The sequence below is a fragment of the Lissotriton helveticus genome, chromosome 2_1, assembly GCF_964261635.1.
Source record: "Lissotriton helveticus chromosome 2_1, aLisHel1.1, whole genome shotgun sequence".
Lineage (NCBI taxonomy): Eukaryota > Metazoa > Chordata > Amphibia > Caudata > Salamandridae > Lissotriton > Lissotriton helveticus.
The window spans coordinates 999,954,180-999,968,837 of NC_136059.1; the positions used below are offsets into that span (position 1 = coordinate 999,954,180).

General features: G+C 44.0%; 1 protein-coding gene across 1 annotated transcript in view; it reads left to right on the forward strand.

The window, feature by feature from the left end:
- The window catches only part of TMC1 (transmembrane channel like 1), a 654,455-nt gene that overhangs the window by 617,109 nt on the left and 22,688 nt on the right, over positions 1-14,658 (forward strand). The window lies entirely within an intron of this gene.

Consider the following 14,658-nt stretch of genomic DNA (forward strand, 5'->3'; position numbering starts at 1 on the left):
AAATACTGCATGGATGCCTGGAAAACCGAGTCCAGGAGCTTGTAATTCTCATTGTGGTATACTGCATTATCATTCAGTGGATACCCTCCCGGGTCGTTGATCTCTGGATCAACGAATTCGGACTGTGGGATCCCCGGAGTCCCTTCCACTGGATCCCCTAAAGCGAGCTGCTGGGTTCGGGGAGCACCGGTAATAAAAGGCCCAGAATCCTGTCTGCAAGATATTCCCAGCCCCACAGCTGGATCCTTGACTTACGACGGATAGAATCTATGGACTTCTGTAAACGTAAGCAGAGGTGTCACAGACGGCATACGCCAGTCAGGTGCGGAACTAGAACCAAATTTGGGGGGTAGGCTGATAAAAGCTTTGGGGGGGCTAATTCTTCCAGTCATAGGCAGAGTGGAGATGCCGTGGCTCTAAGAAGGGGTGAAAAAACAATGAAGCCTCATTAAGAGGTAAATGGTCTTTTAAAGACCTGTGAAGTACTCGGGTGCTGCGCTGAAAGACGCGCACCCAGCTCGTTCACACTAGGATGCCTCGCTGAGAGCAGCTCACCCAGCGTGTTCACACTAGGGGGTCGCGCTTAGATTTGTGCACCCTGCGCGTTCAGACTAGGGTGTCGTGCTGAGCGCCGTGGTAGGATCGGCACGGCAAGCTTTTCTAAAAAAAAAGAACAGTCCATTCCAAAAATTTATATTCGCCCCGAGGACGCCATCCCCCGGGGCATGCCCAATTCTTGAATGTTTTTGTTAAACATTAGGAATGGGGGCCGCATGGACCCCTTTCCCTTATCCACTTCTGTCCCAGAGGACCCCATCCCCCGGGGCCTGGCATCTTCGTTGGGGACCATGGGGGAAGCCCCAATGCCCCCACGCTCCAGCCGGCTCCACGCCTCCTGCAGGAACCGGCATTGCTTTTGGGCCAGGGGAACTGCTAACATGCTGCTCCCCTTACCCAAAAGCAATCCTGCTTTGCTTCATTGAAGCGAGAGCAGGTTTTCCTGCTCTAGCTTCAATGAAGCAAAGCAGGGTTTGCTATGAAAGGGCGGGAGCCATGCTCCTGCCCTGCCATTGCAAACAGCAATTTCCTGGGGGTGGGTACCCCGGAACATTGCATGAGCCGGCCCTGGGGGGTGGCTATCCCCAGGGCCATCAAGGGCTCTAAGAGGGCAGCCCCCCTCCCTCTATTTTCAAAGCCCTGGGTAAGTGGTTGTCTCCCGGGCTTCGGGGGCCCGTGAGGCCCCTCCTGCATATTTAATTAATCCTCTGGGGGTGGTGATCACCGGGGCTTAAGAGAGCCTCGGAGGCCCCCTACTAATGACAAATAAAGCCCCAGGGAGGTGGTTGTCCCCGGGGCTGTGGAGGCCCCGCAGGCCCCCGCAATATAATTATAGGATTGCCCCCGGAGGCTCATTTAAATCAAGTGGGGGAGTCCCCGCTTCATTTTTTTTTTCATCCGGATTCACGCACCCAGCGCGCATTCGGACATTTACAAAAATATATATATATATCTTTTTTGGGCCTGGGGGTCCTTGTGGGACCCCCTGAGAAGGATTAGGGGGTCAGGGTGTTTCTACCCTGCCCCCTTTTCTCCTTTTTTAATCTTATTTTTTACTGTGTTCTTGTGACTCGGTTCTACCGAGTCACAAGATGTCTGCCAACACTTCCTGGTTTGGAGTGTTGGCAGCCAATCACAGTGAAGCTCGTGGTTGGGAGGGTGCGCGAACCCACCGCTGACCCAGATATCGAAACTTTAATTTAAATAAATTAATTTGAATGGATTTACACCTATTCAAAAAAAGGTCGCTTTCTGAACCAAGCACTACCTTTTTGCCAAATTTGGTGTAATTCCGTTCAGCATTTCGGGCTGTAGCGTTGGCTAAAGTTTCCTATAGGAAATTGTTTTTTAGACTATTATTTTTTGAATTTCTCAACAACTACTGAGCGGATTCACACCATTTAAAAAACAGGTTGCTTTCTGAACCAAGCGCTACCTTTTTACCACATTTGGTGTAATTCCGTTCAGCAGTTCAGGCTGTAACCTGTAATCAAATTCCTAAGGAAATTAACATGGAGAAAACACTTTTTGGGACCCCCCTTTTTTCTCAGCCCCCGCTTGACGAATCACCCCCAAACTTTCAAGATAAGAGCTAACCAGGATAGAGCTTTTTTGGGGAGAATGTCGCGAAGATTCGTCAAACAACGACAAATAAAAAAACGCTTTTCCTATGGAAATTAGGTTCTAACTATAACTACCTTCTGGCGACCACCCGTAGGTTATATATATATATATATATATATATATCACAGCTCCTAAACTCCCCTCTCCCAGCCGGGAAAGAAGCACGGCACTCGCGGGATAGTTGTCAGTTTTTTCCTTTTATTTACAACGCTCGCACAGACGCGTTTCGGGAAACCCCTTCCTCAGTGTGTTCACAACATGTGAACCCAGAAAGCATGTATTTATGAAAATACTCTCGGTCAAGAAGTACAAAGATAGAGGTGGGACTGGTCACCCTAAGTGTATAATGGGCGCCGTTTTGGAATGTGCAAATTCGACATCGTTATTCACAAACAATGCCCAATTCTCGGTTATTAAGTTTCAATGACATTACAATATGCATCAAACCAGTAATAGATATTACATTGCACATTAAATCAGCAATCTTGCCGTGGATCGGCAATTGGCGGTTCCAAATTTTGGAGCCGCCTATCGTCCTCTGTTTTTAAGCCGTGTATCGGCATATTTACACGTACTTCAGAATTTATAGTTCATCACACATTTGTGTTTTAAGGGTTTTCAATTAAAGATGGGACGGACTAGTTGCCTAGGTGGACTGCAAGTTCCTCTCCTCTATTCAGTCCCCCAGGATTCTTTGTTTGTAAGTCAATGATAAACCTGGATTCCAACCTTCTCAATTTCAATGTCATATCTCCGCCCCTTATGTGTGTCGGGATATGGTCCAGTCCAAAATATTGGAGCAAGTCCCTGTTACTTTGATGTTTAATTGCGAAGTGCCTTGAAACTGGATATGACAGGTCTTTATTGGCAATGGCACGCATATGCTCCAATATTCTCAGTTTCACAGCGTTTATCGTGCTTCCCACGTATTTTAACTTGCATGGACACATCAAACAGTAAACCACATGCGTGGTTTGGCATGTTATGAATTTGTTTATAAGTCTTCTGTCTTTTAGGCCTGGAACCTCATAGCCCAAAACTCTCTTGCTATGTGCGCATGCCTTGCATCTTCCACAAGGGAAGAAGCCTCTCATTGCCGCAAGTGAGTTCGAGTTGGATGGGAGCATATCAAGATGGCTATGCACCAACTTATCTTTGAGTGATTTAGCTTTTTTGAATGTCACCAGAGGTCCAGGAGAGATATCCATACCAATAATAGGGTCAGTTCTTAGGATGTGCCAGTTCTTTCGCAGTGTATTTTTTAAGAAGTTTGCATCTTCGGAGTAAGTTGTAATCATGCGGAATTTGTCCTCGTTTTTCTTTTCATCCCTATTCTTCCGCAATAGTTGCTCCCTAGGTATTCTTGTTACTTTCTTGAGTGTATTTTTAAGATGTTTAGTATCATAACCTCTGGCTGAGAATCTTTCAATACTTTCAATTGCAGCTTTTTGGAAATCCTCCTCCTTGGAACAGTTCCGTTTGAGGCGTAATAGTTCACCATAGGGAATACTTTGTTTTAATTTCGTAGGGTGTCCACGTGCTGCGTGCAAAATGCTGTTGCCAGCAGTCGGTTTTCGGTATAGGGAGGTGGTAATTTGGTTATTTCTGATTTCGACCTTGAGGTCGAGATAGCTCACTGCCACTGAGTTTATCTCGCCCGAGAATCGTAAATTGATATTATTATCGTTTAAATTTTCCATATACTGATTTGCACTTTCCACAGACCCCCTCCACACCAGGAAGAGATCGTCTATATAACGATACCAGGTGACAATTTTCCCTGTCCATTCTGCATTTCCGGCGGACCAGGCCCCCTGCTCCTCCCACCAGCCCACGAATAAATTTGCGTAACTGGGGGCGAAGCAGGTGCCCATCGCGGTCCCCGAGACCTGTCCGTAAAGGTCCCCTTGGAAAAGAAAAATATTGTTCAGCAGACAGAATTCGGTCATTTCTAGTAACATTGTACAAAGTCCTGCAAATTTCAGTGCTCTTTTTTTGAAAAAATACTCCACAGCTTTCAGACCCTGTGAGTGTTCAATACTCGTATAAAGGCTCGTGATATCTAGAACCATCAGAGTATAGTCTGGATCCCACGTAAGTTGTTCAATGTGTGAGATAAAGTCCTTAGTGTCCCTGATATAGGATTTCAGGGATAAAACTGACTGGAATAGAAAATGATCTATGAAAATTGACATATTTTCAGTGAGGCTTCCAATTGAGGAGACTATAGGTCTTCCTGGTGGGGCCTTTGTGTCCTTATGTATTTTGGGTAATTGGTAAAACGTTGGGATGATGGGATTTGTAGCTCTTAAAAACAAATACTCCTCAGTGCTCAGCATAGATTTATTGTGCCACTTTTTAATCAGGATCTGATATTCACTAATGTTTTCCTGATATTTTTTCATCGTTGTCAATTCATAGTGGTTTTTGTCTGTGAGCTGTCTCAACGCTTCTCCTACATATTGTTCTCTTGATAATAGGACGATGTTACCTCCTTTGTCTGAAGGTTTGTATATAATATTGGGATCATCCTCTAATCCTTTTAGAGCGAGTGCTTGAGCCTTGGTTAAATTGTTTATTTTCACTGTGCCAGATTTAGTTGTATTCCCTTTTGATCGAAATCTCACTAGATCTTTGATTACTGCCTCTGAAAAGATGTCAATTGCATCCTGTGGTGTTTTTGGCAGAAATTGTGATACCGGTTTAAACGGACTTAGCGGAGCCTCTTGATCCACTCCTACATTTCTGCTTCTCTGTGTTAGGGTTACATTGTCATTGTCTCCCCTTGTAGTCTCCTGTATCATTTCTTCCAGTATTTCTAATGTTGTTAGGTCATCCAGTGTGAGTAGATCAGTGTCCTTGATTTTTGTTTTCATTTGTCTGGTTTCTCTGACAGTTGGTTTAGTCTTGAAATATTTGTGCAGCTTTAGTTTTCTTGTGAATTTAAAGAGATCTATTCGCGTTTGTGTAAATTCCAATTTAGTTTGAGGACAAAAGGAGAGTCCTAGCTTTAAGACAGATTCTTCTGTTTCTGTTAGTTGTTTCCCACTCAAGTTGACTATCGTGAGTGTATCTGCTACATTTACCATCTGCCTCTCCTGGTGCTTCTGGTTATTCTCACTGGGGTGTTCCCTCTGCCTCTTCCTCTTCCGGCCACCTCTCCTTGTTTGGCGTCGTCCTGCTATGGGGGTTTGTTCTTTCCCCTTTTCGATCGCGTTTGGCGGATGATGTCGAACTCTACATGAAAAGGAGTCTTGTTGCTTATCCCAGATGGGCCGGCTATGTCCTCTCCTGAGAGTTCATTTTCTGTTACTTCAGATTCTGAAGTTTCTATTCTCGCTAGGACCTGAGTTGGATTTGTTTTCTTTTGATTCATCTCTTTTATTGGTCCATCAAACTTTTTCGCGAATGTTAAAATGCGACCCGTGGAGTAGTCTCTTTCATCCCGGTCGAATTTTTCTTCTTTTCTTTGCCTAATTTTCAACTCATATTGTTGCAATCTTTTTTCATTTTCTCTTTTAATTCATCTTGTTTTGCTTTGTCAGTGTTGCTTTCAAGTTCATCTTCTAATGTTTTTATTTCATCCAGGGCTTTAGCTCTATCGCTCCACGCGAATTTGACTAATATCTCCAAACTGCCCTTGCAGTATAAGGCTGTATGTTGGGTCCATTCCTCTAATAAACTTGGATCAGGGTTCTCATAGGCAGGTATTGTATTCACTCGCAAGCCGCGTGGGACCCTCTCCACTTCGATGTAATTTTGGAGAGAGGTCGCCTCCCACCACTTGCGGATTTCTCGTTCATACAGCCTCTCCAGTTGCATGTACTTTGTTGTTAAAGTGTCCACTGTTTTATTATTTATTATCACATTACTGCGTGCAGTTCCATCCCTTTTCTTTTTGAAAATCCCTGTGGCTGCTTCCTCCTGCGCTGATAAACTGAACATGATTACTGTTCAGTGATGGAGCACCGATCCCGGTCTCCACGGTTTTTCCTCTCCTGACAACTGTCCCTCGCCAAGACCTTTTAAACCGGAGTATATTATGGCATGTGAAGTCAAAGTTCTGCGAAGTCGCAGCTTACCCGACTTTCCTCGTGATCGCTCGTTCAGTTCCTTTCCGATCACCCGTCGGGTATGTTCAGTCTTCCTTGTGTCTTTCACTGCCCAATCCGGTCTCCAGTCGGTGCCTCCGTTGAAAATATAACATCGCTCCTGGTGCACCTCGTCAACAACGGGGCACTCCTAGGCGGGTGCCGAGAACACGGCGGTGCTCCGTGTCAATATCACAGCTCCTAGACTCCCCTCTCCCAGCCGGGAAAGAAGCACGGCACTCGCGGGATAGTTGTCAGTTTTTTCCTTTTATTTACAACGCTCGCACTGACGCGTTTCGGGAAACCCCTTCCTCAGTGTGTTCACAACATGTGAACCCAGAAAGCATGTATTTATGAAAACACTCTCGGTCAAGAAGTACAAAGATAGAGGTAGGACTGGTCACCCTAAGTGTGTAATGGGCGCCATCTTGGAAAATGCAAATTCGACATCGTTATTCACAAACAATGCCCAATTCTTGGTTATTTAGTTTCAATGACATTACAATATGCATCAAACCAGTAATAGATATTACATTGCACATTAAATCAGCAATCTTGCCGTGGATCGGCAATTGGCGGTTCCAAATTTTGGAGCCGCCTATCGTCCTCTGCATCCGATCCACGGCAAGATTGCTGATTTAAGGTGCAATGTAATATCTATTACTGGTTTGATGCATATTGTAACACGTTGGTTTGGGTCTGTGGATTAACCTCTGTTTTTGTGATTTTGCAAACCTTATGAGAGTGCACTCGGTGTGTCCTTTCGACAAGGGATGATTTTTTGGATGATATATATATACATATATATATATATCACACTGCTGCAAGGTAAAAAAGGTACAGCACTCACGGGAAGCTTTTACCCTGATTTTTTGGGGTATTTAAGCACACAGAAGACGTGTTTCGGCAACTGCCTCTCTCAATATATATATATATGTATATATATATATATATACTAACACTTATGTGATGCAGCCGGTTCAGGCGAAGGTACATTTTGATGCTGGACTACTAAAAGTGACACATCAACATGGATGCGTCATCTTGTAAATGTGGAGTATTGACTTTGCGCATGAGTGGCGCAAGCTCCTTACAAATAAGGCCCCCAGTGTTTCTTCACTAGAACCCAATCACCAGGACTAAGGTAATGGCACTGCACCTAATGTGGAAAGGCACTAGCAGCTTCAACCTGGAGAGAGACGAAACCACATCAGCCATGTGATTTTACAAGCTCATTCGAAGGCCCAGCAGGCAGTCCCATGGCGCGTCCCATGAGTTCTTCATGTGGCGACAATCCTGTTCTTCTGTCAGAAGTACTTCAGAGGCTCATCAACACCAAAGGCAAAACATCTGGCCATTTTAGAGAAGTGGATACACGTACTTTAGCCAAACAAGATTTCAGTGTGCCATTAATTTGTTCAACAATTCCTGAAGCTACTGGTCTGTAATGAGAATGTAATATTTGTTTCCGTTATAGTGCCACACACACCCTTCTGAGGATCGCAATTTTAAAATGAATCCCCCTGTCTGACTCCAGAGAAATCAGAAATCCAAATCTTGGTATGAGTTCTTGCAACAGCAGTTTGGCTACATTGAGTCTGACATTCCTCTGTGTTGGGTAGGCTTCCACCCATCAGTAGAAAATGCACACTATGACCAGGATACATCTCAGCCCATTACAGCAGGCATCTTGATAAAATCCACTTGCTTTCTATTAAAGGGTCCTCTTGATATTTCTATATTGCTCCATACATTTAAATGCTGGACGGTCACACATGTGCGTGATAAATTTCCTCAGCATTACTCTAAATCAAGGATTGAACAAATTCTGTGTGAACAACCTTACCATGGCATCCCTCTCTATGTGGGCGGGACCATGAAAGTAATCTAGTCATTGGAAATAACAAACTATTAGGAAATGCAGCTCTTCCATCAGTTGTAACCCAAATCTCATTTGCATTCTTAACACATCCTGCTCTGACCCATCCTTGTTATTCAGCATAGAAAAAGTGGTGTTCACATCAGATTGATTTGCGTATTCTCCATTAAATGCACATGCCACAGTTGCATAATACTGGTCCACCTCGGCGGCTTATCTGTTTACAATGGTTACATATTAATTTCCACTCCTGCAGGATACGCTTTTAACATCTGGCAAGTGTGAAACTTCCAACAATCTCATCACACATATTATCCGTTCTGGACAGGAGATTGAGAGAAAGTCATGAATCCCCTTTGTGACCATAACTGTCCAAAGTCATGGACCACACCAAAGCCATATTGAATGCCAGCAAATATTGTCACCCTCATTTGGTCAGAAAGATACATGCTCTGGTAAGGGCGACATGTTCTTCTACTTGAGCAGATGTTACACCTTTAGAGCCAGGAGGCTTTCACCACTTCCTGCACTGTACATACAGCATACACAGGTCTCACATTCCTCTCAAACTGCTGTCTCTTGACTGGCCATCTTGAAGCCAACATGCTCATCATCTGTTTGGAACTCAACACCATGTGGTGTACAGTGAATAGTACAATTTATCTTGCACAAAGGATCCCTCCCTAACAGGTTTACAAGACTTGAATCACACATAACAAATCATTGAATTCCTTCAAATAAGCCTATTTTTACTGGAACTTTCTTTAACACAGGGTTAGATATCTATTTATTTGTAACACTTATAACTTGGATCTTCTTTCCTGACAGGGGTAGGTTAGAGATGTCCGCTGTTCTAACATTGGAACGGGTAGCGATTTGGTCCCATTCACCTCACCTTCTATGGACCACTTTGGTCTACTTCTATGACTGATCCACTTAAGCAATTGTCCTCATCACTCATGCACTGGGATTGTGAATTATCAGAGCCAAACCTGCGTTCTCAAACATGAGGCATTGTTGAAATGGTTTCTGAGTTTGTAAAGGATTTGGGTTTGCTCTTGGAACTTGATTCGTATTAAATCTGGAGTTATCCATGTTTTGTGGTGGCATTGGACCCTGAAGGACTTGAATCATTAGGGCTTGTGATTGATTTGGTGTCTGCATTCGCTGAACTGGAATATTCTGCATTTGAGTCGGAGCAACATTTTGCATATGCCTATCACCAACTTCCCTATCGGGATTCGGTTGGCACTCCCTCTTTTAATACTCAAGCTTGTTGCGATAATGGCAAGGAGTCGACCTCTTCAATGTCAGGATCTCTATGGCAGAATTTGGATCAACCAGAAAACCTCGAACTGTGCCTTGTGAAACACCACTTCCACCTTGCATCATCTGACCTCTTCTCTGAAACCCAATAACTTGCATTCCAGCAACATTTCCAACATATGGCTGATTTTTTAAACCTTTCTGGGTCAACTGCATTTGGGCAAGCACAAACTTTTCTCTAAGTCTTTTCTGGTTCATCTACTGCTCTTCACTGCAGTACGTGGCATACCGCAGGATTTCATCAAATATTTTAGTCTGCCAGGAAATCACATTCTGTTTACGGGTGGGCAGACATCTCCGTTCCGCCCACGGAGTGTGTGGTGATTTGCCCTTCGGCCCTTGCGCAAAGAAGGCGGAGATTTGAGGCAAATCTCCGCACATTCGGGGGCAGAACGGAAGTTGGATGCCTGCCCGCCGCCCGCCTCTCGCCTGCCTTATTAAATTATATTTAAAAGCCTAAAATGAAACTTAAATAAAACTTACCTTATTGCGGCCGCATCCTTCCTCATCGCAGCTTCATCTGGAAATTACGAATGTGCGGGAGCCTGCGCATGCGCAGTCCCGGCGAGGAATGCGCATGCGCAGGCTCCCGCGCATGTGCAGTTTCCAGATGAAGCCGGGCGGGCGGGTGTCGCATAACGGAAATATGCGGAGAGGCACGGAGATTGGTTCAATATCCGTGCCTCTCCGCGAAAGTCAATTACGCGATTTCCGCCCACCCCTAATTCTGTTATATGTGCGTACTGATTTCTGGGTGCAACCCAAGAATGAACTGTGACACAAAGTTTCTCACATCTCCTCTTTCAGGATTTTCTTGACCACGGTGCTGGTTAAATACTTGCAACAATTGTTCATAGTAGGCATGTACTGATTATTTAACTTCCAGAGTCGTTCTATTGACCTTTAGTCAATCAGTGTATGTTGCTGGGATCTTTCCCTTCAGGAAAGTGATCATCTCATCATACTTTGTCATCACTGTAGGAGATGTTGCATGAGTATGTAGATTCCTTGGGGGATTCTGTTTGTGGACACTGTATAGCTATCTTACACTCAGCCATAGGTCACTCTGTACCCCAATATCAAAGAAAGTATTCAATTCTGTCCACAAAACATTTCAGATCTTAACAAAACTGTCAACTTGGGTGTACCATTGGGCAGGATTTTCTCTCAATTTTAATTGTTTGTGAATGTCACAAGATCACGTCAACTCCATGGCACTTGGACATACCCTCCAACAGGTTTCTCCCTCATTGGATTGGGAATGTCTGAGCCTCATGTTCATCTGGGGGTGTTGGAGACAGTTTCTCATTTACCTCTGCACTGTCTGTCTGTTTCTTTTTCTTTCTTTGCTTTTTCACCCATTTGCTTGCCAATCTATCATACTCACTCCATTTCTGAACTTATTTAACTAATTAAGCAATGTTTAACCTTATCCCCAAAGAGCACATATTGACAATTGCTGGATCATCTAATTGTGCCCTGACATGTTTCTGCAAGGGAATGCTCCTAGAGAGGTCAACCTCATATTTTCCTGTCAGTTCTGCTATTTTCTCATCTGTTGTAGCTGCATACCTAGTCATTTCTTTACTCAGATATTATTTTCCTGATATTGACTCAGATGTGAAAAGTCTAAACATCTCCTAATGATTTTCCCATATTCCGCCTTTATCTTTGGTAAATCTAATGGTCTGATTTTTCCTTGATTCATGGATGGAGACTCAGTCTATTCTCTATTCTACCCTCTATTCTCAGGAGATTCCTCAAACTTTTGGGGCAAAATCTCATTATCAAAAGATCCTACTCCTGTTTGAGCAACTAGAGTTGTGGAAATTAGTGGTCTCCCTTCTCTTCAGGGGTGGGCAGTGAACTCCACTCCACGGGTGGAGTTCACTGAGTTTTTGCCACTCCGTTTGATGCGTGGAGTTCAGCAAAAACTCCACCTATGCCACGTGGTGGAGTTTACCAGCAGTCACATGTTTTTTCTGGACGCAGTCAGGCACTGTTTATCACCTCACTGAGTGCCTTGAAGTGAGTATGTCATAGGGCATAGCGCTGAATAAATTCCCCTCTTTTTCCTTGTTATTGAACCACCACCAGCTGAGTCTGCATCTATTCTTAGTTTGGAAATATGAATGGGGGTGAGAAGGGGTGGTTCATTTTCAGAAAAACGGCGCTCCTCCAAGCAGAGGTTGCCAAGACATGGCCAACCTCAAAAGAAGATGTGCGAGTTATTATAAGCATACCTCATTTTTCCTCCAATCATGTTCAGAAATTATAGGAATCTCCTTAGACCGAGAATTTCTCCGTGGCAGGCCACCTCCTCCGATTTTGCTAATTCTGAACGTTTTGGGGGTGGGTTGACAGCGGGACCAGACTTTTATTTTGTCATGCGTTTTGGGCTAAGGAGAACAGGGTCAGCCAATGGCAGCCTGGCACAGGGGAGGTGAATCCAACAGTGACAACTCTTCACCATCATTTGGCAGAGGTACATGTGAGCTGGTGGGTGCACCGAGGGGAGACAAACAAGGATGTGCGGGATTGGTTTGCTTTTAGCCAGCTGAAAGCTGCCTGCAGACCCAATGGGAGCCATGCCGAATGATTGACAACCCAGGCCCTGATCTCAGGTAAACACGGGACCGTGAAGCCTTCTTTATAATTTTATTGGAGTGGTATTTATATAACGCCTGCCACCCCTGACTAAGCACTGACGGGTAGTATGGTGCTTCATAGCTCAAAGTTAATAGTTAATCTAATCCTGTGGTTCCCCCTTTCAAGCAGCGTAGGAAGGGATACGACACTTGGTTGCAGATGGGGCGTAGGGCACAGGGCAATGCTTTCTGTTCACTCCCCTAACCATGGCCAAAGAAGGCCAGTGGCAGGTCATTGCCGGGAAAGTTTGGAGAAAGTCACTTGTTTGAAAAGTGTCTCTGCCATAGTTTATACATACATTAATTACTCATGCCTTGGAAGAGCAGCATAATGAAGGAGCAGTTGGATGACTGTAGAGGCAGCTCTTGCATTCGTACCTCACAGCCAGAGTGCAATTCTTGTAGGGAATGCGAGAGGTTATTTGTAGAAGTTGCTGTTGTAGGGGTCCCCGATGAGTGCTGCTGTTTGGCTTGAAGTTGCAATTTATGCGTGTGACCATTTATATATAACTGGTGGGTATTCATTTGCATGAATGTGTTTTATGATCCCATTTCACAACTCCCTGTGTCCTGACCTGCAGACTCTGACATAAATGTTTACATTCTATTGATTGCTTGCAGAGCCTCTATTGCTGCCGGCTTACTGCTATGTCGCAGGATATCCCCTTTCCCCACTCCAACCACCAGATGCACATTCCCTTCCCAACAAATATGGTGTGGCTGGTAGACGTTTTACATTTACAACAGAACAACGTAAGCCTCCCAATGCCTTGCACCAGAAATGTTGCTCGACCTGCTCTGTTTCACTTCATGGGTTGATCCACTTCTGCAAATGTGTATTTATCAGTCAGAAAATATGCTTGATTTCTTTTTTCGTGTGTCAATGAAAGGGCCACATGGTTGTGGCTTGAGCTTAGTAAGCTAGCACAAGAGAGAAAGGTGTCAGATCAACCCGAGAAGGAGCTTGTCCATTCCATTGTGTCCTTTGAATGGCAGGACATTAGGGATTGTTTTATGTATGAGGTACGACGTGTGTGGCATCAATTTTGCTATATCCGATAAGCATATTGAAGTGGGCAAAACTCTGCAGAATATTTATGTAACTCTGCCCACCACTACTTCTCTCAGGGATTGGACATTTGGTGGTGGTATCCAAGCAACAGTTTCTGAATTGTGCCACATTGGGATCAACCCTTTCATGGCTACTCCACCTACAGCTCCTGAAACAGCAACATTCAGGGCAATGGTTATTGTATTGGTGTAGGGAGAACAGTGATAATTAAAGTTTGAGCAAATATAATTTGTTACATTGGTGCAGCAATAGTCATAATGCAAGCAGAAACAATGAGGGCAATTACATTAGCAGCTGTCTCAGTAGTTGCAGCTGCAATTGGAAGAGTTGGAAGTGGTCCCCCAATCTGAGCCACATTCAGATCAACAGGGGATGAGGTAATAGTACCAGTAGGGGCTAGATGTTAGAAGCATTTCTGAGTTGCAAATGGCCTGAATCATAGAATCGGGCTGTGTACAACCACAAAAAATGCATTTTGGTATGCATTATTCCCAAATTGCGATTCGGTAACATGTTACCGAATTGCAATTTGGAATTATAAATACATACCGATTTGATATTTGGAAGCGGTGTGTTTAGGGTGTACCTTCCACATACCAAATCAGAATGGGATGTATGAATGTTTTGTAACCGAAATGTGGTCACAAAACATTCCCACTTTACCACCAACTCAAATTTGGTGGTAACCCATATGCAAATGGGAAGTGGTTCCCATGGGAACCCTTCCCCTTGAGAAAGTTTGAAAAAATATTTTAGGCAGTGGTCCGATGGACCATTGCCTACTCTTAAAAAATAAAAACGAAACTTCGTTTTTTTAAAAATGCATCCTATTTTCCTTTAAGGAAAAGAGGCAGTATTTAGAAAAACATGATAGATTTAATCAATCACAGACACAGCGGTCTGCTAATCCCAGCAGGCCGTCATCTCTGTGATGGCAGCTAATTCTAGGGAGTTAGAAATTGCGACCTACCGCCTTAATATTCATGAGGTAGGTCTATTTTAGACCCACTGCAAATCGCTATTTAGGGAATAGGGGCTAGACCCTCCTTTGGAATTCATTCATTCATATTCTCTCTCTCTCTCTCTCTCTCTCTCTCTCTCTCTCCTTTGGAATTCATTCATTCTCTCTCTCGATCGCTCCTCCTTTGGAATTCTCTCTCTCTCTCTGCCTCTCTCTCCGCAATAGGTTCTACTAGCAACGAACACTATTAGTGCAATCACAACAATCAGTTACAGGTCTCTATTTCAAATGTGCGCTTAAAGGTACCTCACAAATTAACACCAGAAAACCCAGCAGACAAGTAAAAACACAATATTCTCTTACACAATATTCTCTTATCTATACCAGGATCTTGGACTGAGATACGTCTGATAACAACTTCAACTGCTCAGCATCAAACACACATACACATTAACATAACTAAACCATAGTAATCACCAGAATGCAAAACGCACAACTTC